General features: G+C 45.3%; 1 protein-coding gene and 1 long non-coding RNA gene across 5 annotated transcripts in view; one reads left to right on the plus strand and one right to left on the minus strand.

Annotated features, from left to right (window-relative positions):
- Positions 1–249: 249 nt before the first annotated feature.
- On the minus strand, positions 250–3723 carry LOC121065402. Its single transcript, XR_005817037.1, has 3 exons — positions 3137–3723; positions 878–977; positions 250–709 (listed from the first exon to the last, which is right to left on the minus strand). It is a non-coding gene; the product is annotated as an uncharacterized LOC121065402 (long non-coding RNA).
- Positions 3724–12221: 8498 nt separating this feature from the next.
- The window catches only part of MPP7 (membrane palmitoylated protein 7), a 151668-nt gene continuing 141949 nt past the window's right edge, over positions 12222–21940 (plus strand). For 2 of the 4 annotated variants that reach the window (XM_040548046.1, XM_040548048.1), the window contains exons 1-2: positions 12222–12378; positions 16229–16297. The gene's annotated coding sequence lies outside the window, so the exon portion shown is untranslated. Of the gene's footprint in view, positions 12379–14492; positions 14541–16228; positions 16298–21940 lie in introns of all 4 variants that reach the window. The other 2 variants (XM_040548047.1, XM_040548049.1) reach the window with 2 other exon arrangements.

Raw genomic sequence — 21940 nt, forward strand, 5'->3', positions numbered from 1 at the left:
GCTTTTTCATCAGCATTTACCGGGGTCTAGAAAAGCAAACAGGTTTAGTAAGCAGCATATTTGGTCCACGAGTTTCCCCCGGTGTTTTTCTTTTATTTGTCCACCTTGTGATGCTTCAGTTACAGGTCTGGTGCTGCGTGTGGCCCCAGAGAGGAGAGTGGATCTGAGCTCCCAGGGGGTGCAAAAAGCAGCAGCTCCCTGAGACGGTGCCTTAAGCAGATTGCACCAAAGGCCACCTGCACACGTTGACACCGACTGCATGCAGGGTGCTGTCAGGTGCACAGCCCCAACAGCCTGGAACCAGACAGTTCCAGCTCCTCTCTGCCCCGCTCCATTTGCTGCAACATCAGCTCTGGCATTTCCAGAGTTACACATGAATTAGCTGGTTGAAGAAAAGTCTAGATGACTTATTAAATCTATCTGTAAATATTTTTTTTATAAAACCAAATAATATTTTACGGGTGCAGAAGCCATGTATAGAGGGACTATAACCGTGCTTATAAAACTGCTTAAGTGTAATCTTACATTTATGCCAATGTAGCTGCTTCTAGGAGCTTCTCTGTACAAATGTCCTTTAACCCTTTCCATTTGGCTTTCCCAATCTAAATGGAGGTGGTAAGGCCGGCGTGTTCCAGCTGCCTGTGTGGACTAGTCCAAATTATCACAACTTTCCTGTTTTTTCTATCTCCTGTAATTTTTTCTCAACATCCTGTGGGAAGAGAAAGAGCATGAGCTGACAAACGGGTAGAGCACATAAATGCATCTGTATTCAGAAGAAAAATGCATTCAGACAACACTACTAAAGTCGCACAGCCAATCATTAAAACTCGGGAAAGCTAATTTTGTAATTGTAACTTTTAGCATAGTTTCTACTTACAAAATCATGTTAGCTTTTCAGTCATGCTATGGGTATGGATCAGTTTCTGAACCAAAAGCATCCGTTGCCTGCCAGCCCCTTGTCCCGATTATTGCTGAAACTGGAAAACAAATAATGAATGCTACAGGTGTACTGCAGGAAGAAACAGGATTGTTTTACAGTTAAGAGAGCAGGATGCTTTTGCCGGAGAACTGCAGTCTGCTCCGCTTCTGCTAGACAGTTCTCGCAGAGGAGTGCTCGTGTTAGTCTCTAATTTCACATCCCTCCTCTCGGTGCCAGTTCAGTAAGCCGGGAGCTGACTTGCAGACGCCCTCAGATAGCAGTAACTGGGGTGTGCAGGCACTGCTCTTTGAACATACAAGGTGATGCATAACCCTAGGTACTACCAAATAAAAAAATTTAAAAAAAGGTCCTAAGAACCACAGACTGAAATTAGTCTGTGCTTTTCATCAAGTTAAATATGCAGGTTTGATGATATTACGCTGTAATTGCTGCGGAAACTGGAAGAAAAACGCTCGCCCTGCCTGTCTGTCTGCACACCCAGCTCATGCTGCAGAGCTGGATTCCCAGCACACAAAAAAAAGGTACAGAAGGCAGAGAGATGTGAGGGTGAGCCTTCTCCTGCCCTGCCCGGCGCTCCCTGGGCTGCGGTGACACGTGCCCTGTGCAGGCGCTCCCGGCGGGGGGACAGGCACCATCCCTCAAAGGTCTTGTGGGTGGCGTCCGTCAGATTTCCTGCCAGAATGAAATATCGTCAGGATCACGTTCATTAAGTATGTTAACAACTGACTGCCAGGAGACAGAGAAAAGTGAAGCTGACTGCACCTCTGAGTATCCCATGGTACCACCTGGCGTGCTAGTCTGCTGGTCAAGGCTTCAGTCATCCTCCCTCAAGGAGTACCAAGGACAACCGAGGTGTTGCTCTGCAGTAAATGTTTTCACGGGACTGTGGGAATCCAAGCCACCCCCGGAGCTGCAGGGGAGTGATTCCCACAACGCTCTGTGCGTTTTGAATATTCATAGTCTACAAAGGACCACATAAAAGAGATTCCTAAATGCTGATGGTGCCTGGTTGATCTTGAATGACAGTAACTACTGAAAGACTGGCACGAACCCAAATGGTGACAGGTCACTGCAGAAAGAAATGAGGACCCGTCCCTGTCCCATCCCTGGAGGTGCTCAAGGCCAGGCTGGATGGGGCTTTGGGCAACCCGGTCTGGTGGGAGGTGTCCCTGCCCATGGCAGGGGGTTGGGACTGGAAGGGCTTTAAGGTCCCTTCCAACCCAAACCATTCCCTGATTCTCTGTTTCTGTGATTCTGTGATGCTAAGGCACGCATCAAGTATCCCAATGTCTTTTCAGGCTAATGTGCTCTGGCACACAGAGAGCCCGGAGACAGCTGGAGTTTTTGTTAAACACAATCCGGAGTAAGAGGATCAGCCCAGCCTGAGCACTCGCAGGCATGGTCATACCCGTTGGTTGGAGAAGGAAGATCAGGAACTATTTCCAAAACAAGCCCATGAGTCTGCCCAAGAAGGCAGCGCTAGGTATAACAACCATTATCTGCTAGTCACACAGTGAGTCCTGTGGCTCGTGAAAGATTTCAGCCACAGCAGATTTCACCATGTTTATCTTACCATGATTATTATTATTGGTAGATTAAGGTCAGAAAAAGCCATATAGTTACCAAAACCTCCCCACTGGTACCTGGCATCAGACTGCATCCCCCAGCCCGATCACCCAGCTGTGCACACAGAGAGCAAGGACAGGTCCTGGTCGCACTGACAGATCTGGAGGAGCCTCCCTGGGAAGGACGCACAGGCAGCAGGTGACACCTCCTTGGCTCGCCGTGCCACCACCACCAAGCCTTCCCCTGGGGCTCCCACATCCCAGTCCCCTGGGCACACTGGAAGAGCCTGGTGTGGGCACACACGAGGGCTGAGAGGACATTTAGGGGACATTTTGTGTCCGGGCTGGGCAGCTGCTCTTGCCCTGGGCCCCCTCCTGCCTTCTCAGACTGAACGCTGAGCGGCCTTTGACAGTACGATCATGCAGCTGCTTTCGGTTTTGTTGCAAGTGCTGCCTTATTTGTTTGGCTCACCAGCATTCATTGAAAACAACCCCTCATATTCAAGCTCCCACTGAGCCTACACTCCCTGTCTCCTTGTCCAGGTTGTCCGAATTCCCTCCTGCCCCTTCTCCCTGGCTGTCTCCCATCCTGTCTCCCATCCCACTCTGCACACTTGCTGATGCCACCCACCTCCTCTGCTTTCCAGTGCCAGTCCTGTGCGCACAGTACACCTTCCCTCTCCATCCCAGCCTCCTTAGCAGCTTCTCTCACTTGTGCCTCAGTTTCCTGGGCAATTTGTTTCCTCCATCCTCCATCCACCCACACCAGCCCCGTAGCCTACAGCCCTAACATCTGGAGCTTCAGCCTCTGCCCGTCGTCACTTCCTTTGCTGGCTTCAAAACCTAGTATTCCCGTCCTGCCAGTCCTGCATATCTGCCTTCCCTGCAAGTCCTCGTGTTCATCCCACGTGTTCCCGATTCCAGTAGCCTGCTGGTTCTCCTTAGATCCAGCTCTCGTCCTGCCTGTGAATCAGATAGCTTCTTCCTTCACGTTGCCTCGATGCCAGCAGAGAGGTCACTGAGAGTGCAGCGAAGTGTCCCCGCTCTCGGTTCGTTGCTCGGCTCCAGCTCCACTTGTAGCAGCTGGAAACAACCAGTACTGGGAAATGCTGTCTCCATCGTGTAATCCCGGGCTGGGGCATGTGTGGTAGCTTTGTGAGGAGGGTGCGTGTCCGGGTGCGGGGCTGCGAGGGACTGGAGAGCCTTATGTGAACTGTGGGAAGGATGCACAACCAACAGGACTGGAACTGCCAGAGGCATAAGCTTGCTCTGGGACATTCTTAACCCTTAAGCGGCAGCAAGTGTCTCTGTAAACTGAGATTTAAAATACCCTAGAAGTTGGCTGAATTCGAGTAGATTTTCTTTGGAGCATTAAACAACATCTGTCAAAAGCCTCCTTTGCTCAACTTCAAAGCAAACTTTTTCCATAAAACATTTCATTCCTTTTTTTTTTTTTTTTCCTTTTCCTATCGAAAAACAATGTACTCTTCCTGTATTTAACTTCTGAAATGCCAAAATGCTTTGGCTGATATTTTCCACAAAGAAGACACCCCTCTCATGACGCAGACCATCCGTGTCGACGCCTGGACCAGTGTAGCCGTGCTGTGGAAGGGGCTGCCCGGGCCCCCTAAAGCCCCGCGAGCTGCTCACCCTACCCTGTGCCTGCCTTGGGAAGCAGCTGGAGGGCTGATTCCCAGCAAGCTGATTTAAATAGGATTCCAGCTTAGGGAGAGAAATGGATGTTTGTCTCTTAGGGGAGCTGCTCCTTCCTCCCACCCCTCCCTTAGATGTGCACACACATGCACCTAAATGAGCAAAAAGGGGATAAGGGCACTTTGCAGGCGGAAAAGAGTACTCCTCTGTGGAGGCAGAAGAGCACTTTTGGCAGACCTGAAAGGTAATAGAGTTTAACTGAGTTGAAAACAAAAGACTGATAATGAGATTTTGCACTAGATCGACTGGCTTGTGCTGGCAGGCAGCGAGCACAGCCAGCCTGCTTACAATTCACCCTAGCTGAGCTAACCAAAAATAGAAACCGAAGAACCACAGTGCGTTATCCAGTCTCAAGCGGTAAAAATGTTGACTTGGAAAGACGCAGACGAAATTACAGCTCCGAGCTGCAGCCGCTTGCCTTTTTCTTAGTGATGTTAAGGTTGTAGCAGTCCTCCAGGCGCAGCAGGAGCCCCTGCCTCAGCCCGCTCGAGGGCTGGTATGAGAGGAGCGCGAGGAAGCAGGAGCACGGCGCTCACCAGCTCTGGTCTGACTTACGGTCCCCGTTTCTGCTGGTCCCAGGTGTCTCACAGTCCTGCTGTGCCCACATCACCTGCACAGGCAGGAGCTCGTGCCGGAGCACGGCGGAGGAGTTCTGGGAATTTCGAGAAGTGATGACTGCTTCGCCTGGCAAGGAAGAACAGGTTTGCCAGGCAGTTGAAGCAGCAGACACCCACGATCCACTTCATCCTGGGTGTTAGCTCTGCTGCAGCCCGAGCTCAAAGCATCTCTGCTTGTACTTAGGAAGAGGTAAATTTGAGACTATCTCACTACTGCCCACGAGGCATTTGCCTGTGCTTTAGTCATCCAGATCCAGTGAATGAGCGCAGGAGCTGGTGCTAAGGCATCTGGCACATGTCAGGAAGGCATTCAGCTTGTGCTGTTGTGGCCTTTAGGTACTAAGTGTAACACAGCTGGGTGCAATCCTGGCTTCAAGAGTAGGCTTGACTACACCTGGCTAGGTGTGTACGAGGAAGGTGTAGATTTTGTTGGGTCTTGGAGGAAAATTTATGTTAATTTGTGGTGTCTTTCCTGGTATCTGGAGGATTACAAGGCTCTCAGTTTTTGTCAGGCAGCTCTAGTAAACATCAGTTTGATAATTTGGTACAGAATGAGCGTGCTTTATAATAACTGGTAGCAGACCAGATTGATAATGAGCATCTTATCAGTAATAAGTGCTCATTTTTCAGCCTGAAATATCCTCTCACTATGCACTAAATGCACAAGTGCTGGTGGTACATCTCAGGCATTATGGCTGCTGTAACTTTGTATAATTAGGGAGACATCCCAGAGCTGCTAACTTTTGCCTGTTCTGCACTACCCTCTCCCCAGTTCTGATATTCCCCAATGTCGGCCACATACAGAACATTTGTGAATGCGGAGGGCCAGGTTAGCTCCAAACCAAACATCCCTCCTCTGGAACAGCTTGCTATAGGCACTCAGCATCTGTTACTCCATTTTCCTGTTAGCGTAATATCACTGATTTAGCCGAGATGTTTTAATTTCGTAACTTGCCATAATTGTGTCCCAGGTTGTGAAAAAATATGGCTGGCTCCCTCTTCTTTATTAGGTAATGCGCTTTTGTGAGATTATAGTTGTATTTTTCCTGTTATTCTTGGTGGCATGTCTGTACCTGAGCAGTTGCCTCTTTTATAACGCATTCCCTAAAGGTTATGCTCAAAATACTGTCAGCTGCATCTAATGATAACTTAAGGTAATGCCAAAGGGAAATCTGCTTTCCATTGCACAGCCGCTCACTGCCCAAAGGGGAAGGAGCAGTGGTTTGTGCTCCTTGCCTTAGCTCTGTTTGCACAGGTGTTCTGCACTCTGCCTCCAGGCTGCAGGAGGGGATTACGCAGGGTTTAGGGGAGAAAAAAATAAAAAGGAAATTAGATCAGTTTAGAGGAGAAAATACAGGGAAATGAGATTAGGCAACCAGATAGCAAATGAAAACGAAATGATAGCTGCTTAACCAACCACATTTTAGTTTTCTTCCTACTTCTGTATGCTAGGCAAAAATTCGTGTGTGACTGATGGATAACGCTCCATAGCTTCTGCTGTTGATCTCTCAGCATCAGAGTTCTCTTTATTCTGTGAGTGGAAGAATAAAATGCACACGCAGGATCAGTCATAAAACTGCACATTCTTGGCTTGCAGCCACATCCTAATTCATTAATAACAGTAGTTCCCTGTAACTGCCAGAAATGATAAAGAAAGCAGTGACATTTTAACTATATTGTGAAGCAAACAAGGCAGAATAAAGCGCAACACTAATTAGGGATGATACATCCTAAACATCCCATTCATTATGCTTTTAATTCTTTCACAACTCCTCCATAAACTCTGAAGTTGTCTTAAAAGAAATTTTAAGATCAGTGTTTAACACATAAGTACCCCTTTGTTTAGAAGTAGAGCAAACACATTTTTGCTTCTCTTAGTTTTAACTGTATGTTTTTCTCCTCTCCAAGCACTGTATTAAAATATAGTATGAATATTAAGAAGTATAAGGGACATGCCTAGCTTTGGTACATCAGTGTCCAATATGGTTTGGTGACGGTAGGAGACTTAGGCAAATCCAAACCATTAAACAAGATATCAGTAGGTGTGCCAGGGATCAGGAGGTGGCAGCAAAACTCTGAGGAGACGTTTGATCTCTGCATGTCAGTAGTGGAAGTGTTTTAACTGCAAACCAGAATTAATAAATGATTAATCTGTGAGATTCTAATAGGAAAAGCAATGGATGGTCAGGCATTGATGATACAATGAGGAATAATATGAGAGACAATTAAATTAAATGGACTAGATGGATAGAAGATAACAGCCTCCATTTATACGTGAAATAATATTCTTAATTAAAATAATTAACATTTCAGAACAGGATAATTCCAAGCCAGAGAAGGCTCCAATATAAATTCTCAGGTTGGATGGAGTAGCATCACTGGATGTATTGCAAAATTCAGCAAATTGAACAGTAGCCTGACAATTGGGCAAGTTTGTATATGTTTATATATACATATAAACATATCAGATGCATGTAATTGAGTGAAAGAGCATACGAATTACAGAACAGTTTATCTGGTACGGCTTTGAAGCAAGATCATGAGAAAAACATACAGGAAAGCATTCAAACAGCACTTGAAATATCAAGCTGCCAGGTAGGATTCAGATTTGGAATAGGCTTGACTTTATGTAGTTTCTACTTTATAAGTGAGATGTTGGTGGAGAAGTGAGACCTGCAGAAAGGATAAGTGAGAGCAGTAGAAAGGATATCAACATGGTTTGCAGTAAGGAAAACTGTAAGTCTGGAAAAAAAGAACGAGATATTTGGTGAAGGGAGAAAATCTGACCTTGGTCACATCAAAACTGTATGAATATTCAAAGTAGATTATGCACAGCAAAAACAGCCATGGCAAGCTCACCAAGCTTCATAGTGAAGGAATTATGAAGTGCAGGATGGATGAGCGGATGGGGAGGTGGACTGAGAACTGGATGGATGGCAGAACTCAGAGGGTTGTGCTCGGCGGCGCAGTCTAGTTGGAGACCTATAGCTAGTGGTGTCTCCCAGGGGTCAGTGCTGGGTCCAGTCCTGTTCAAGTCCTTCATCAGTGACCTGGATGATGGAACAGAGCACACCCTCAGCAAGTTTGCAGATGACACAAAACTGGGAGGAGTGGCTGGTACACCCAGAGGGCTGTGCTGCCATTCAGAGGGACCTGGACAGCCTGGAGAGCTGGGTGGTGAGGAACGTCATGAAGTTCAACAAGGACAAGTACAGGGTCCTGCACCGAGGGAGGAATAACCCCAGGCACCAGTACAGGCTGGGGGCTGACCTGCTGGAGAGCAGCTCTGTGGAGAAGGACCTGGGAGCCCTGGTGGACAGCAGGCTGACCCTGGTGGGCAGCAGCCAGCAATGGGCCCTTGTGGCCAAGAAGGCGCATGGTAGCCTGGGGTCCATTAGGAAGTGTTGCCAGCAGGTAGGGGGAGGTGATCCTGCCTGGTGAGGCCACACCTGGAGTGTTGTGTCCAGTTCTGGGCTCCCCAGTACAAGAGGGACACGGAGCTCCTGGAGCAAGTCCAGAGGAGGGCTACTGAGATGATGAGGGGGCTGGAGCATCTCTCATACGAGGAGAGGCTGGGGGAGCTGGGCCTGGTTAGCTTGGAGAAGAGAAGACTGAGAGGGGATCTTATAAAAGTGTATAAATACCTGAAGGGAAGGTGTCAAGAGGATGGGGCCGGACTGTTTTCAGTGGTGCCCTGCGACAGGACAAGAGGCAATGGGCACAAACTGAAGTACAGGAGGTTCCAGCTCAATTGAAGGGGCACCTCTTTACTGTGAGGGTGACGGAGCACTGGAACAGGCTGCCCAGAGAGGTTGTGGAGTCTCCTTCTCTGGAGATATTCATGACTCATCTGGATGCCATCCTGTGCAGTGTGCTCTAGGTGACCCTGCTGGGCAGGGGGGTTGGACCAGAGGTCCAGATCTCCAGAGGTCCCTTCCAACCTCAACCATTCTGTGATTCTGTGACAATAGTTGTGTCCTGAAGAGAAATGTGCACATACTAGAAAATGGTGGTCTCACAAAAAAATACTGCAAACTCAAGAGAGTAAAAGTTCACAACATGAAGGAGAGAGGACTGGAGAAAAATGATGTAATTTGAAATTTTTGTAAATATAATGAAGAAAAGAAAGTTAAAATTACCTTGAGTGTAGCTAGAAAAAGATTCAGAAATTGCTAAGGGGGTCTCATAGACAGATTGTTCATGAACGTTAAAATATCATAGCCCTGTTTCCTTAGGAAACTAGCCTAAAACAACTGAAAATAATGTTTAGCATATTTTAGTATTTATTCGTATTAATGTATTCAAGCTCCATATGCCCTACATAAACACGATAGGTTTCTACCATATCAGCCAGAAATGTGGAGCCTCTAGAGCACTCCTTTGTTTTTACAAACTAGGATTTAACTGCAGCTGTAATAGGAAGACCAGGCAAATAATGTGTATACATGAATGTGCATGTTCTTGCAATAAAATAATTTGCATAATTCATTTACTGCACCTAGATATACTTCAGGCTTTTGCTGAACCACAAGTTTCAGGTTTTGCAATTATAGTAGGAAAAAGTGTTAGAAAACAAAATGAACATGTTTTCAATAAATTCATCTATTTTTACATATCTTCAGTTTGCAATGACTGAAACAGACTTTTTGCTGGTTCCAGCTCCATTCAGCCAGTCCTTCGTGCCAGTCACAAGCCTGTCTGTTTGAATACTACGAAGATGAAGCAGTAACACAAAAAACCAGCAAGCATTTTCAATGTATCAAGAAAAAAAAGCCTAAGTTCACTTGCTCCAATATTGCTGGAATTTGAGACAGAAAAATAAATAATATTGATTATGATTTTGTCAGACTAAAATCAAGGAATTAAAAAAAATGCAGACAGCTGTCATTTATAAATATAAAAATTTTGGGAGCCATTCAAATATACGTGTTTAAAAAAAATCTGTTTTCTAGGAAATTCTCTAAATAATCAAAGTTGGTAAGCTCTTCTAAAATGTAATGTGATACAAGCTGCGTGCCAAAATCTGGAAAGGAACACAGCTCGAGTGCTCTGAACAGAGTGGGAGACACCTGAGATGGCTCCATTACATTATGCAAGAATCTCAGCTATGCACAGCAGAAGTGCCAGTGTCAGGAGGTGAACACCAAAGCAGGCTTTATACACACACAACTAAATGTATTTAAAGTAGGAGTTCTCAAAGTTCTCCCAGGAGTTCTGGCCACATTTTGCAGAGAAACCGTCTTACTTTCATTTCCCATTAATGATCATAAAACATCTGTGTGCCAGACACAGCATTTGCCTGCATGGAAAAATAATTTTAGGAAAGTATTTAATAGGTTTTAGCTGCCTTGTAACAACAACTTAGCAACTGCAAAGAGAGAGGCCAACACCTTTTGATCAGCTAGCTCTTTAGAGACCACCAGGAAGGTTCTGTGGGTCCTACAGCGGTCTGCAGACATGGAACCACCTGCGTTGTCTTTCTGCGGCTGCATTCCTCCAAGAGAGATGTAGGATGCTGTTTTTGCAGATTTCCAACCTTGTCAGCAAAACAGAGGAAAATTCCTCAGCCACATCGTTCACGTTTAAAGTGTTTTGAGTGCTGGTGTGTCACAACAGCTTCTCTAGTGCCTTATTTCTTCTCATCCTTTTCCACCAGAGAAAGCAGTAGGAGGAAATCAAAAGGCCTTGCCTTTTCAGGCAAACTTGCCTGAATTTAACTCCATAACTATCTTTTGCTAATCTGTCTCTTAGACTTCCAGACTTGGGGCACATTTAATGACATTGGGATGTTTAGTTCTTAACTAAAGCTGTGCTGGAGAACATCTTCTGGAGACAGTCATCTCCCTGGGTTTGGAAAGAGCACCGAACTGTGGAAAGCTCTTTACTCTCCTTAGCTTCACCTCCTGTGCTATCAAACGGGAGTGGTCAGCTTGCAGGAGCTGCTTTGTGTTGGGTTTGTGGAGAATATGCCCTTTTTCAAAACCGATGGAGGGCTCAGCCCACTCTTGCCAAACACTGTTTCCTATAATAGGAAAAGAACGGTAATACTTGGATGGGTACGATGGCAATTCATCTTTCTGGCTGGAAGCCTTGTTTTGGAGTTTTGTTGCTTAGAATCTGTCAGCGCTCTCATCCCGAGGAATTTAACTTTCTCCTACAACAGCTTGGCCTCAACTAAAAGTTTGCATACAAAGTGTCAGAACTCAGAACCTAATTTGCCAAATGAGGTTAAGTCTGCAGAAATGAAAAAGTACTTGGGGGGTAGTCAACATAAAAAGAAGGAAATTATTAGCTTGGCACTTGTTTAATCTTGTTTAATTTATTTAAAAGGAAGGTGAGATGAATATTTGAAGTATGGTCTTGAAAAATGCAAAAACTATGGATTTATCCTGAAACTGGGCTGTATTTCGAGGTGTCTATCACCTCTAGGCATTGTAATTACTCTACATTACAATAATTTATGCCCAAACTAATGTTATTTGTTCAACCAGTTTCGTTTCAGAAATGCTGTGGATGCTGATGGATCACAAAAGGAAGGACCACGTCTCGAGTCTTTGAAGATACGGATAAGAAGGAAGTAATTGTTAATAAGTTGCTGATCTAAACCAAAAATGATGGACAGCATAATGAAACTGTGATTCTGTAGAGTGCCAAAAACTATCATGATAAATTGAACAGGAAGAACAGAGGAGGTTGAATGAGATTAGTTGCATTGTAGTGATAAATCTGTCCCCAAAACCAAGAGTGCTCAGCAACTGTTGATGCAGCTCGATGGGCTGTTGTCACCATCAAACACATCACTCAAATTTCTACTTGAAGACAACCCTGAGAAGCCCCACTCAGCACGGAATTAAAGCTGTCCAAAGCCATGTGCAACGCTCTATTTTGAGGCCAGCAGAAACTAATCACACCAGTACAGCTTAGGGCTGCCCTTCTGTGAAGGGACCATCCCGCACACCGAGTGCTGGTCCTTGTGTCCTTCAGACAGCTGTGCACCCGAGTGCTTCCTCCACATGTAAAGGGCTGGAAGAATCCTCGCCATGACTTGTTACCCGAAAAATAACCCCACTAGGCAGACACCTGCCCAACGCACAGTGATTTATGTAGAGGTGGGAGCACAGTGTGCCCTCAGAGGGTACAGAGCCCTCCCCACGGCCCCCACACACCACAGCCACTTCCCCGGGGGGGGGGGCTCGGGGCCGCCTCAGCCCCACACACCGCCCGTCACTCACCGCCCGGGAGGCGGGCCGAAGTCTTCCCCTCGGCCAATCAGCGCTCCGCCCCACGCCGCCCTCCCAGCCCTTATCCAATCAGAGCGCGCGAGCCTCTCTCAGCCTGGCCTTGCGGGCGCGGGGACGAGCGGCTGTTGGGCTCTGCGCGCTCCCGCCGAGCCCGACCCCCGGGGGGCGGGGCCCGACCCGGCCCGGCGGCGGCGGCGGGGCTGGGGCTGAGGGGAGCGCGGCTCGGCTCGGCTCGGCTCTGCGGGCACAGGGAGGGAGGGAGGCTGCGGCGTGACCGCCGCCACCCGGCAGTCCGGCCGCAGGTAGGAGCCCGGAGCCTCCCCGGGGCCTTGGGGGGGGGGCCGTAGCACCGTGTGGGGGGAGATATGGGGAGAGGGGAGGGGGCGCCGGTGTTGTCCCCCCGCTCCAAGATGGCCCCCGGGGGGGGGACCCCGGGTGCTGGGCTGTGCCGGGGGGCGCACCCCGACAGCGCCCTCAGCCCCCGCGAGGTCTCCGGCACGGAATTTCCTCGCCTGTTTGTCACGCTTTATTTCTTCCGAGCCGGTTCTGGAGTTCTTATTTCGAGTTTGCTTAGCTCCAGATCCCAGTTTTAATGGGATCCGCTCATAATGCGTTGTTAACCCCATCTTTCATATATATTCATTTAAAAATAGTAATTAACATTTTACTCTGATCCATTATCATCCTCCTTCAGGGGTGTTTACTTCTTGGCAGTATTTACAGGAAGGTCTTACTTAATTTACAGCTTTGTTATATGCTTAATGAGAACAAACAATACTTTCGGGGATGCGGGTGATTAAATCTCTAATCTCACCTAGGACCAGCCTGCGGATTTCGCTAAATGTCACCGTTGGGTTGAGCAAGTCTTTTTGTGCTCCGAACGGTGATTACATGCAGGTTCTGAAAGCAACAGTTAATTTGGGTTTTAGGATTTAATCTCTTCGGGCTAGGGAATGAATGGAGGGGACCCATGGGTTTCTGCTGTGCCTGTCTATCCATCACCGTGGAAAGAATAGAGCAGTAACCGAAATGGTGAAAAGTTGATTTAGATGAGCTCGGACTCAGAATAGCCTCAGACTTTAATATGAACATCTTTCTACCTTCATGTGTACGCTGGAAAGGAGGCAGAGGAGGTCCCAGAGCCACACGTTGCTGTCAAGTGGCAGAGAGCGCTCAGGAAGCATTGCCGTGTGTTTGTGCTTGTTCTCTTCTTTAGGCATCCATTAGCAGTCCCCATTAGAGGCAGGACACCATGAGATGGGCCTTGGACCTCAGCTAAAGTGGCTTTTTGTGCGTGTAGTGAACTGTCTTCTGTGTGCTAACATTCAACTTGGAATTAATTTTTATATTAGGCAGGTGTTGGAGCTGTCAGCTTGTAGCTGCACAGGATAAAAGTCAATACCAGATGGAGAGAAAGCAGGATGATGTGCTATTATATTAGATGCTTATTTGCAATTTTGTTCAAATTTTCAGGACTTCCCAGCTCCTGATAGGAAACAGTCACAAGTAAGCTTGCTAAGGGACAGCTTCCAGCCCTTTCCTGCGTGCCTGGTGGGAGTCCTGTGATTCTCACAAAGATGCTGTTGGAAACTGCTGGAACGCCCATCTGTTCTTATGCTGTTGCAGCGTTGCCTTTCACGGAAAACTGGAGTTTTGGTTGTGCTTTCCTGTACCAAACCTCTCCTTTTTATGTGGCAAGCACCCGGGCACGCTCGAGCCTTTCATTTATCTCTAGCATATGGAAGGGAGCAGAAGGGATCTAAGAAAAGTAGTTCAGTGGCATCTTTCCCCCATAACTGGTTCTTCCATATTAAGGATTACTGTAGAACTTGCTATGATAATAAGTAAAAGTAGAAAAAATCTGGTCTTGCTGCTAGCAAAGTGTCTGTTAGCTGTCTCCCAGTGTACCTCCTCTTGAAAGCTGTTGCAGTGAATTAAGCGAGTTTCACCATCTAGAGCCAGGTGAGTTACGTGTAGAAGTCCTGAAAGCTTCCTGCATAGTTGTGCTAATACAGCTTAATCCTAGCCCGTGGTGTATATATTCTTCCTGCCCCATCTCCGGGAAAGTTTTCTTCCTGGTTGCTACTGTGCATGGTTCATTAAGGAAAAGTTACAGTATATTCATTTGTCCTTCCCTAATTTTAATCTTAGAAATATATAACAATTAATTTATACCTGGTTTCAGTGGGTCGTGGGTATTTACCTCACAAGCAATATCTTACTTATGTAATATTTCTTTGACCTGTACTAGTACTGAAGTACAGAGGCAGGGAGCAAGCATTACTTAGTACATTTCAAGTAACAATTGCAGTGCAGTGTCCTTAACATCCCTTGACGGCTCAGACCACTTGCTCTGTCCCATGTGGTTAGGGCAGGTCTGAGAACAGCTCTGGCTCCACATTTTTGTATTTTCCAGTACCATTTTGAGGGTTACCATGAGGCCTTCAGGAAAGTTCTTTGACAAGTGAGTTTCCAAGGACAGTGATAAATGTTGCTTTGACATGCTCTTTCCTTCAGTTAGCAGTCTTGCAATTAGGGGAACACCGAAAATAGCTCGTCTGAAGATGCACAGAACTTTACTTTGATGTTTTTGAAAAATATCTGTATTCATTATGCCTAGCTAGCAGGGAATATAACTTGAATTTCCCCCCCTCTCTGGAAGGATAACAAATTCCATGTGTTCTTGAGCAATAGCGTTAAGCAGACTAGTTTTGTGGACCCCAGGTTTTGTCCTGAAAATGGTTTAACAATCTATATTATGAATCATGTTTATAATGGACTTCATTACCCAGTTGCTAGCTATGGAGAAAAGATGAGCAGCTAATGTAAAAGGATTTCAGTATCTTTAATCCCCTGGGATCGCATCTTGTTACTGTGGCCTATGTCTTATTTCCATCACTTTTCAATTCAGCGCTGTGAGGGCTAATAAGATCCTGCTATTGCTGTTCTTGGGTAACTTGAGTGAAATCACAAGTCAAGTTAAAATTCAGCCTTAATAAAAAATTTGGACAGTGCCCCCTTGAAGTATGTTATATCTTAAAGAAAGAAAAAGACTATTTTAATAGAAGAAAAAATTGTCAGCCAGGCAATTCTTTGCTAGTTTTAAAGAACAAAAACTTGAGCTTTCACAGATCTTTAACTGTGTGCAGTGTGGTCAGTGGTGCAATAATTCTATCACAAACCTGAAGTGAGAAGCTCCTGAAATTAACTCATTGTTTATATCTGGAATGACATCAGTATTTAAAGGTAATCACTGAAAAAATCTATGAACTGTACCTACAAACGACGCTGTAAAGCCACATAGATTTATACAATGGGAGGTGTGATCGTTGTCATATGCAGCGTGAGAAGGATATGGTGAAATACAAGTGCTGAAAGAGCAGCCCTGTTTTAAGGTTTTCTGCTGTTTTGACTGTTAAGCTCTTGCCATGCATGCAGAGGGGTTTGCCGTGGTTCTGTTCCCCAAGCACCCTCCGTGCTCTGTTACGCCGTTGCTGCTCCTGCAGCCCACTGCCAGGAGGGAACATCAGGCCTGGGAACATCAGGTCTTCTGCGTCTGCATGAGGAGTAGGCAGCGCATGATGCCAGGTGGAGCGTTGAAAAAGACACTTGCTAGATGTCAGCGTGCACGGCTAATGATGGTTTTGAGGTTATTGTTGACTCTCCAAAGCAGAATGATTAGTTGTCACGAAGCAAAGAAACGAGCACCTTTACTGTAAGCATCAAGTCACGCGTGCTTGAAGGGTTTTTGAGTTTGGACTTGAATAATAGGAGAAGGCTAACCTGTACTAGTTTGTACCCAGACTTGTGGTGTTCACGTGTAAAATGTGATTATGTACGTATGAAGTCTTGTGGATGTTTATAAGGTAGACGAAACTTACCTATGCATATTTTGAAATAATTTTGTTTAATTACTCCTTTAAGATGAATTTGCCTAGGGTAGGCGTGGATGCAGAACAATTTGCAACTCATCATCCCCCCACTCTACACCCTAACTAAAAATCTCTTCTGACTCTTCTTATTTTTGCAAGGCTTCGTAGAGAAATGATTGTTAGGAATACATGCTCTTAACATTTAGAATAAAAACATGAAGATACTTCATGTTTCCAACTCTAATGTCATAATACTAGTAGCCTTTCATTTTTTCTTCAGGTTCCATAGAATCTACAGTCTGGAAAATGTGTATCTTAAGTCCATGTTGAAGTAGAGACGGCCTTACAGGTAGGATTACTTTATGAATACTCTTCTGCCAATAGTTTTCTGATACTGGATTAGACTGTCATTTGTTTTCTCTGGTCCTTAACAGTGTGTGGATTAGGATGAGAGACCAAGAATAGTTTTATATTCTTCTCAGTATTAATAAATAAAGCTGTGAAACACTGGTGTACCAATATGTGGGATAAGAATTCTTAATTCTAATGGTGTGCTGCTTTATTGTCTTATAAAGACAGCCTCTTTAAGTCAAGAATGATTAAATTTCTTATGGTGGTTCAGTGTATATGATGGAAAAGTTCTGAAAAAATAGGAAAGCGTGTTGCTAATTCAGCCAACTGTTAATGATGACTAACTACAAAATAAATTATACTATAAATCATATAACATGTTCAAGAGTAGAGTAAAACTGCTTCAGAGCTACTAATTATTTCTTAGAGCTTGGAAATGTCTATATCCATTTATATAAAGAGCATTGAAAATCTTTATTGCACTCGTAATGTATTGTTTGGTGGACTGAGCTTGGCTTTAGCAAATGAATCTGTTCCAAAAGGAACAATATTGTTTCATATATGAAATCCAGAAGTGCTGTTTCATTGACAGCACACCGTGAATGCTATCTAAAGAAATGGAACTGACATTGTTAATTATAAATAAGAGCAGAGTATAAATATTTCACACACTACGTGTGGCCAAATCAGAAGCTTCAACTGACTGGTGGAGAGGTTTATTTTTATTTTTTTATTTTTTTTTAAGAAGTTGCCAGTTCAGCTGATAGAAAGCCTTGCTTTTTTATCACAGTTTATAAGTCTTGCAGAAGAGAACTGATCTAAAGCAAGAGCCTGAAGTTTCTTCTCAGGGGCTTAACAGATTCAGTAATGAAGTTTTTCCCTGGCCTAGCAGATACAGCGATAGAGGTTTTCAATGAAGTAGCTGTTGGCGAGCAGTTAATTATCTCCTTGTAATCTGGGCCAGTTGGGAAGCTGTGAACACAGTTAACTTCTGTGTTCTGATGGCGCTGGGAGTGAAGTGTGTGCGCGCAGGGGGGAAGCTGAAGCTGTATCGTCCTGACACTGGCACTGCTGGAGAAGTCACCAAAACCACCTTCTGAACAAGCAGCTCGCTCTCTTACTAAGGTGCACAGAGGGTAAAGTCTATCAGGGACATGAAATCTGTGTTGTGCGCGTGTCGGATCTCAAGTCCTCGCTCCTCCCCTCGTGCCCTCACTCCCCACTCGCCCTCCCACCAGCCCAAGGCGCGGCTGCTGCTGCTCCCACCGCGGGAACAGCAGCCCTTTGTGAGCTGCCTTGTCTGGGCACTCCCTGCCCTGCCCTCCCTGCTGCTCTCTTGCCATCTGTATATCACGGAGGCTCTGAAAGGAGCCCTTTGCTGCACAGTATCCAAGGTTATCTGGTTCGATAGCTCCTGGTGGACGTGTAGGTAACCCGGAGCTTTGGGCAAGCCGACTTCGGTGCTAGCAGGTTCTTTCTGATGGGGAAAGGAACATCCAGCCTGCATCACTGAGCTGTTGTAGGTTTCTTATCCAAGGATCCAAATCTGTTAAATAACATCAGAATTAGATGCTAGATTTTTTTTTCTTGTGCTAAAGAGACCCTACAAGTGCTACAGCCCAGTAGTCTTACGCTGCTCCAATAGAGTGGCAGTGTGTGACTCCCTGCTTTGAAAGCTTGTTATGCGTTTGAAATACAACACGAACTGTGATATGGACCACCTTCCAGCTGCCACCACCAGTCCAAGGGAGGGCATCAAAATGGCAAACAAGCCTCAGGGGATAAAACTGTGAATGGCATGCTTTGAGTACAGGCTGAGGGGTGCATTTGGCCGTCATCTGATGGCCCTGCGAGTCATGCGGCTGGGCAGCGAGACCTGCGGCAGGTCAGGCGAGGCGAGCGTGCTGCTTCTCAGTTGAACTGTCTAGCTTCTAGAAATTGTGATGTTTCAAAAGGAGACCAAAAGCAGCATGCAGCAGCCGAGTGGTCAGTCATCAGGCAAACCAATTTTTGGAAGGAGCTTAGGAAAGATGCGTGCTATCATCTGTGTGGAGCTCTGGCTACAACCAGCAAGTGCCAGGAGTTCCCTCTGTTCGTGTCTGCTGCAAGACAGCTACTTCTGATCAGTGGTGTGCACCCAGACCAACAGAGAAAATGTGACCAGAAATAGCTGACTTCAGGACTGCAGCAGTGGAGGAAGATGTCTTCCTGGACAACTGGACCTGGAGACTTCTGCCCTAAGTGTGGCAAGGGAAGGGTCGGCAGGGCAGTTACTGGAGGGAGCAGCGGCCAAAGGAGCAGCTTGACAACGGGGAGAAGAGTTGAAAACTTCATTGCACCACCTGCAAACAGCTTTTGTTTCCTAGAAACTATGAAAAATGTTTTAAATGTTTTCTAACACTGTATTGTATTCAATGAGTTGTTTGGATTCCTGATTTCATGATAAATATGTGTTTATTACTTAATAAAGATCATTTAGATTCATTCGTATTAGGGCTTTTCACTGAACTTTCCCACCACGATAAATGCAGACTGTTAAGTACCTTCATTTCAACAGGGGAAAAAAAGATGGGAAGGGTGTTAAGCCCATGCAGAAGCTTGTTGGAAGGGAAGAGTCTGTAGCTGGGGTAGCTGTGGAGGAAGAGTTCAAGTATTTTAGGTACAGAAAGACATTGTATCAGAGTTAACTAACTGGAAAAATACACAGGAACCGTAATAACCAACGTCTAATACAAAGACAGGTGGTCTCAGTCCAGGAACTCTACCAGTGGTTACCTTCTGTTCAGCAAATAAAAGGCAGTAATGGATTTATTTCTGTTACTGTTAAGAATTAAAACATCTTGTAGGCAGATAGTTTTTTGTTGAATACTCTTTTTACTGCTCTATGAATAGAGGCAGACAGCATCTGTAACATTATGCTTAATTCTGTAACTTGGTTGTGTAGGTGGCCGAGCGTAATCAATGATGACAGTTGATTAAATGCCACTTCATTAATGTTGAATTTCCATTTCATTCCTCAGACTTTGAGTTTTATCACACTATATAATGAGTTCTGGCTAGTGGTTTTGGCTTCCTACGGGTGATGGCAATTAGATTTGAAAGAAAACAGGAGACATTCTGGGTGCTTTACGTGAGTAGTGAACTCACCGTTTTGCATACCGCTGTCTTTCTTCAGGGAATTAAGTGCCCCACCTTAATCAATCACTTATTCTAAATTCCCTAATGCTTTCATCTAGCTTGGATGTAGCATTAATATTTAAAATACATGTATCAGTTCAATAGGCACCTACATTACGTATCAAAACACTGCAGCTTATTAAAATCAGCCTGCTGTCATCACAGCTAAAAGCCTTGGGGGTGACGTGGAGCCAGCAGGTGCACTGCATGTATTCACAGGATGGAAAATGGGGCCTGTGGTACTCCTGGAGAGAAAACCTCTTCATTTTATGAATGGAATATTTCTAGGCTCCTGAAAACATTGCGTGCCCATTGATACAGTCTAACGTCAGGCTAAAGCTAACACGTTTAATGCCATACTCTGTGTTCATTTAAGTAATCGGACCTCGTGTGGCTGCTCAGTGTGTTTGTATTAAGTTTCTAGTATGTTGCAGCAGCTACATAAGAAATCTCAATTAACACATTTGCCCACCCTGTGAAGATCAAAACAGTAAATGAAGTTACTCCCAGTTGTCCAAAAAGCAAACGTTGTCTTCCAGTTTGGTGCTTCTGGCTAAATATTTGCCTGCTGGTTTGCAGCTTGTGCAGTTCCTCAGCATTGGGATGAGAGGAGGAGTGTGTTCAGTGTCTGCATCGGACATGGTGGGAGCTGCTGTGGCCTGTGCTGAGGGCTCGGCACGCTTCCCATGCTCCTGGCTCCCAGGCTGCAAGGCAGGTGACCTCTCTGGGGAGGTCCTAGAATTGTTAAGGTTGGAAAAGGCCTCCAAGATCATCTGGTCCAGCCATCACCCTACTACCAATGTCACCCACTAAAACAAATCCCGAAGCACCACGTCCAACCTTTGTGGCTACATGTCTCTGTCCCTTTCTTTGCAGCCAGCTGCTTCTGATTCCCTGGCTGGTCAAATGCAAATGCAGATTTCCCTTCTCTTCAGGTGGAATTGAGAGTGCAATAAGCAAAGGGCTAAACTTTCCTTTTGTGCCCAGTTAGCGCTGGCCTTGTGACCTACATGCTCTTCTATCTTATATGAATTAAAAGCATATGTTACCCTCTTTCTCACAGGGGTTGTTTCTCATTCTGCCTTAACAAATGTTAGTGCCTCACTCCTGTTGTTGGCTTGCATCTTCCAATGAAATGTTCTCTTCCTCTTCATCTCTTTTGTTGCCATCAGAGAGACAGATTTCTACGAAATTCTCAGAACACTTTTTAGAGACCTTGTAAAATGTAGTAACTACTGTAATAGTAGACTACTAAATGTAGTAATACACTGCTCTGAATTAGTAAGTAATGGCTGGGTCTGTTCTCCTCCAGAACTCATTCCTGAGTAGTATGCCGAGATGTTATCTCCGCACTGGAATGCAGGCTGAAGAGATGAGCCTTGGTATGGGCATAGGTGGCAGCTGGCAGCCTTGCTTCCCCGGCAGAGAAGTGAGAATGTGCCACAGCCAGCACGAAATCTTCACGTCTGGTTACTTTTTGCCAAATGTTACATTTTTTTTTCCACATTGTTATCTTTGCTGGATAGAAACTGTAATAGAAAAAGTAATCTGAAATCTAGTGTTTGCATTGTTGCAGAGACATTTAGAAGTAAGTGTCTTAAGTTAGAAGTTACACATACATGGGGAGCTACACATTTCCTCTTACTTGAAATTACATTTTTTTCCATGAATATTGGATGTTTTTATGCATATACTCCCTCTTGCATGCACATTTGCTATACATAAAAATTATTTTATAGTGTAAGTACTCAAGCACAAGACAGCCCTTACTGTAAGGAGCATGGATTTGTTTGTGTGTGTGCGCGTGCGTGTGTCTACAACTCCTACTTTTGACCTTGAAGTTGAGAGAACTGTTGCAGCACTCCTCTCTTACTGATGAGTCTTTCCTGCCTCCTTTGGCAATGAAACATTTCCTAGGCCAAGGGGTGAATGGGGGAAAATATGTCGGGTGCCCACCATTCTTTTGATAAAATCAGCACATTTCGGGAAAAAAATTGTTGGAAGAGAATAGAGTATCCTTGGAAAAAGTAAAGCTCAAGGGAAAGCTAATGTAATCTATTGGATCCTACATGAATCTTGTAACTAAAAGAGGGATGGTAAAGACTTTAAATAAAAAAAAAAACACTTTTTGAGGAGTCAAGGGATGAGCTACTCTGGTCTCCAAGTAAGAAATTGGTTCCAGCCCTAGCGTTTGAATTCTGGTTATGAGTTAATGTCACAGTACCACTGTCAAGGTCAGTGGTTCCTAGTCAGTGACCCGTTTTGTCAAAGGGCATAGTGTACTGCGTTTCCTTTTTTTTGGTTAGACAAAGCCAAAGAGAACAGTATGAGCAGGCTGGCTTGGGCTTCTCCTTAGAAAGTTCCTGATGTGATGCTGAGACCTTGTCTCCTTGTCGCTCAACCAGGCCGTGTTCCGGAAGTCAGATTTCTTTCGCTATTGCTTAACCCTCATCAGAGGGTCGCT

Source organism: Cygnus olor, chromosome 2 (genome assembly GCF_009769625.2).
Source record: "Cygnus olor isolate bCygOlo1 chromosome 2, bCygOlo1.pri.v2, whole genome shotgun sequence".
Lineage (NCBI taxonomy): Eukaryota > Metazoa > Chordata > Aves > Anseriformes > Anatidae > Cygnus > Cygnus olor.